This window comes from Wasmannia auropunctata, unplaced genomic scaffold (assembly GCF_000956235.1).
Source record: "Wasmannia auropunctata unplaced genomic scaffold, wasmannia.A_1.0 LD334376.1, whole genome shotgun sequence".
Taxonomy (NCBI): Eukaryota; Metazoa; Arthropoda; class Insecta; order Hymenoptera; family Formicidae; genus Wasmannia; species Wasmannia auropunctata.
The window spans coordinates 148,149-153,304 of NW_012028514.1; positions in this window are offsets into that span (position 1 = coordinate 148,149).

The following is a 5,156-nucleotide window of genomic DNA, read 5'->3' on the forward strand; positions in this document are numbered from 1 at the left end:
TAAATACAGTGTGTATATATAATCTACTTCATTATTTCCGTTCGCACTTGTAATAGCTATCGCAATTTAATGTTACATTAGTCATAAAAACTACTAACTTTCGGTAGAGCAATTACTTTGCGTGGAATCTTTCAATGCAATATTCAAGGCTACGTACACGAAAGCTTAAAATTCAACGCTGAATTAAAATTTTTCTTTCGTGTGCGTGACCAGAGAGAAAAATTACGCATTTTATAATTCTACGCGGCTTTCGCACATGTTCAGCGCAAGTATTTTTTCCATTGTAATTTTAATCTTTTTTTATTTCTCGCGATACTTATACTCGTGTGTGATAATCAAATAAAATAGCAACGCTAATCGATTGTATTTATTTATTAATAATTTCAAATATGCAAAGTAATTTTTTTTTACGAATTCTTATCATATCGAGAAGCAATCTGTATTTCAACGAGAGCAGCGTTCATTATAGAAGACTATTTTCCACGAAACGTCTATTTGCGTACGCAGTTCTTCTTTCCCCGGAACTTTCGTACTATACCGCCACGTAAAAGCCACGAAATTTTCATTAAGACGAAGCCTGTGATTACGACGCGAATCATTCCTCGGAGGGGAGGACTCGATCCTCGAGAGATTGCTATACCTCCCCTCCCCCCCGTTATTCCATTCCACGCCCAGCTCCGGCCGTTTCTCTCCCTGTCGTTCGCGATACAACCTGAGCGAGAGCTCGTAAGCTCCCGGGCACCCGTGCGATAGCGGGCACGGAGTTACCCAACGACGGGCAGGGTCGTGACGACGGTAAAGCCCGAAGCAAACGTGGACACGATGGCTTGCGCCCATAAACTCGAGGAGCGTAAAGGGATCGCACATGAGGCCAACGCGAGCACGATGCGAATGTAACTGCATCTACCACCTATACCAGCCGTGCTGCTGCAGCTGCAGCTGCAGGGGCATGCAGCGCTCCTGCAAATGAACGACCGACCTGCGGAACAATGACTTCGTCGTTCCCTTCACCTACAGCGGACAGTTCCGGGAGGATTTCAGCGTCCATAACTTTAAATGGGAAGCTATTCGACTGGTGCTCGTCCGAGAAAGAATAAGGTGGAGGAAGAAGCAGAGAGGCGAGTGAGAGGGAAAGAAAGCGGGACGCGAAGGAAACTTATACGGGCCGCGCTACCGAAACGCACGCTACACGCTTCAAAGTGAGTTTCTTCCACGGCACGGCGATGCAGTCGGGCACACTGTTCGAATCCGCGGATTAAGGAACTTTCAGTATGGTAAGCAGTCGTGTAACCTCAGCGAGTGAGGATGCTTGTGTGAATTATGACAGATTTGCGTAATCGCGAGCTCCTCGATCTCGTTTGGCGGGCAGAGTTCATTGCTCATTCAGGGGACGTGTAGTTACAGTAAAAACTTTTTCTTTGTTTGATTTTATTCTTTAAAAATATCTCTTTTTTTTATTGGGTTGTTCATACAATTCAATTTGTTAAAACATAATCAGTATATTTCAGAAGGAAAAGAGACATCAATTTTCTTCTTTCGAAAGCAAGCGATGATATTCTCCAAAATTTATTTGTGCAATTTAATTCGGTCTAGGTCAAACTTAAGTTGGAGCAAGCTCTGTAAAGAGCTTTATTCATTAAACAAATAAAAAAAAAATACTGAAAGAGCTCCACAATCGCGGTACTCGTGGAATAAAATTTCCAACACTCCAACATTCTTTGGCAAAGGTTAACTTCTTTGAACTCGGAGGGGGGGTCAAGTGCCAAAGGATACGGCGCGGAACGGCTCTTAGAGCAGGAATTCTGGAGGGGTGCCCCTCTAAGTGGTAATTCCGTGTTTTCGCGACGGTTGCTCTCCACGCAACGCCAACGAGAATATTCAGTAACGGGGCGAGAACGTGGACTCGTGTCTTACGGCATCCGGCAGCAGACTGTTCCACGACGGTTCCAGGAATGATTTAATAATGCGTAGGGCATTAGCGCAGGGCGCCGAGTAACGTAAGCAGGGATAATCCTTTTAACCAGTTGTCTGGCAACCCCTTTAACCTCGGAACCCGGGCGACAACTAATTCCGCCAGATATTGCGGGGTGCCGGAGCGTCGTAAGCGGAGAACCGTCGTCGGTACTCGGCGCGGAGTACCCTCGCATACACGTATAAATCGCGCGGGCACGTCATACGGCAAACACACGAGGCGACAATCCTATCCCTTCTCCCGGAAGGGGCGGCTCGATGCAAGATTTTCGCGTTTTATTGCCGAGGGTAAGGGAACGCGGGCACGAGCGCGTAATTTCGGACTCTTTCGCTTTTGCGGGAGGCTGGGGGGACCGCCCCGACCCGCGTCGACCTCTTAATGGTAATTGGTCCTATTTCTAACGAGCCTCTCGAGGACCGGCAGCGTGACATTGATTTAAATAATCCATGGGGTCGAACGAACGCTTTAATTAGGTGGGCTCGTTCGGTATGGCCGCGTACCTGCTGTCGTAATCCGGAAATACGACGCGAGAGGGACGAAAGTACGGAAAGTTTGTAAACCCAAGATGAAACGAATGCATTAATTATTGCACTTAGTCCTCGAAGCGATGCATTACATTCTGGTTTTCAGCCATCTAATTTAAATTCTCGCTCAAAATATAAGCGTTAACAACGTTCTTCAATTATCTTCAATTTTGACTTTATAAATTTGCAAGTATCGTGGATAAACGTAGCAAACGGTATTTCTACACTTGTGCTGCAAAACACATACAAGACACTTTTAGTAATTAAATCCGTGCCAAAATTCGAGCGGAATTCGTTTAACAGACTTCTCTCTCTCTCTCTATCTCTATCGTACTGCTTCGCGAGAGGATATTTAACAAGTCCAATAGTTCCACAAATACATTCAAAAACTTTCGAATGTCCCGCATCCACATCCGTTGCGGGATTCGCAAGTCCACAATGCGGCTGCTGACGTGCAATTGTATAAATACCGAAGAGAATACGACACGTTTTACGATTATCGATGCCGCACATTATATGTATATATATGTATATATATATATGACCCGCTTTTAGTGCAATAATCTATCTAGAAGCTTATTTGCGAAAAGTCCTATATTTTCCATGATTTTATAACTGTCAGACTGCAATTTGTTAATAAGAAACTAATTTGCGAATTAATCGATGTTAGAGGTTCGCACTACTTTCGAGAAGATCGTGAAAATCCGAAAGAAAGTAAATTTATTTCACGCAATCTCCGCGCGGATCAACCTATTCTCCGTTCCATTCGACAGCACGGCGATGACACGCGCGCGCCTCAACGAAACACGAAAGACCGAAAATGTGCTGAATCGTCGAAGCTCTCCTTTCGCCTCCCGCCGCGAATGTCGTTCGCTGCTCCAAGAACCATAAACCTCCCCTCCCTCCCCCTCGGAGCAAGATACGTATAGCTTGGTGGAAAGTAATTTCCTTGCCGGTCGTAGAAGTTTCTCTCGCGAGGAAAAGTCACGGTAAAGTATTTCTTCGTCCGTCAGAATCGCGATCGTCGTCGATGTCACTCGAAAGAAAGTTACGATTACTGATCTCGTATTCCGGATGACTATTTCGGGTTGCAAGTTTCACGGAGAGAAGAAAAAAAAAAGCGAATTCTGTCGACGAACGCGCTCAAGTGGTGTCCGAAGCTTACTGTTACGTTATGGAATTTATTGACGATACGTTTACATGTCATGTTTTATTGAATTTAATAGAATCGTATCAGTTTCTATTAAATGTTACGTTCCGACATATTTATCCTCAATAAATAATCAATTTATTATCTTGCGATGCATCTATCGATAAAATATTGGACGGCATTATAATCATGCTGCGGATATATGAATAAAATACGCGACTCGATCGAATCGGCGGTAAAGTGCCGGCGATGTGCGGCGTTACTCTGTAAAATTTATGAAAACCACACTATAACATTCTTATATTAAGGTTCGTTCCGGTTTATGGGCTCGTAAACTCGGCATATACCGCATCAGCTGCATTATAATACCGTGTACACGCTTCGCGGGCTTCGGGCCCGGCGTTGCGTTGTCTTAAGTAACAACTGAAAATGCGCGAGCAATGACGTGCCGCGTCGCGATCCTATCGCGAATCCCTTTGAGATTTTTCCCCGAGGTCAAGTAAAATCTGCGAAGAGAAAGAGAGAGAATTCTGAAAGTCCAACGCGCGGATAACAATAATTGTCGGAATAAATGGAAAAGTATAGAAATGCGTAGACTGGAATGTAGAGTACGTAGAATGTAGAATCCGTGTGATATATACGATTATTGATTTTGAAGTTTGACGCTCGGTGCAATATGTGATTTAATATTTGAGAGTTTCAAAAACCGATGACTCGTAACACAGAGGAAAATTTCGCGTCAGTTTTGCGCGTAATAACCGAAAAGCCAGTGGGACATAAACCCCCGGCGGAATCTCACCACGAGGAATATGTTTCCGCGACAATCGGCCTCGATATCCGGCGATAATTCAGCGCGCACCTTCCGAAAGAAGAGTTTCGCTTCCGCATCGGCGATACTGTACTGGCGAACTTTGCGGGTCTACCTGGAGGATTTCCGAGTCCCACGGACAGACGCGACCCACGCGGCATATCGGAGATTGGAGGAGGTGTATCGATAAATATTTATGGGGATATTCGTAAAGTTAAACGAAATCCAATAAATACAGGATTTTCGGCCCGTCTCGATTATACCCGCTGTAATCGCCGTAGCAGCGCTTACTTTACGGTACTAAACGCTCCCTCGCGATTTTAAGCTGCATGATAGGGCATTTTCCGATCGAACGCCTTAAAGCCAAACTCTTCTCTCGCATTTGCATCGATTTATGCACTGCACCTTTTTTTTTAAATCAGCACGCTCCATTTTTTTTTACTTGAGAAGAGGTCGTAACCGATTTTACTTCAGTATATGGCATGATATATATATATATATATATATATATATATACATATATATATATGTCAATAAATATTATCAATACATATCAATACATGTCAAATAATATCAATACATATATATATATGTCAATAAATAACAAAATTCGTGAGTATAGCTTACAAAAAAGTTCTTTCTATTCTTGATATTTTATATATACATATATATATATATATTATACACATCTCTGAGCGGGCT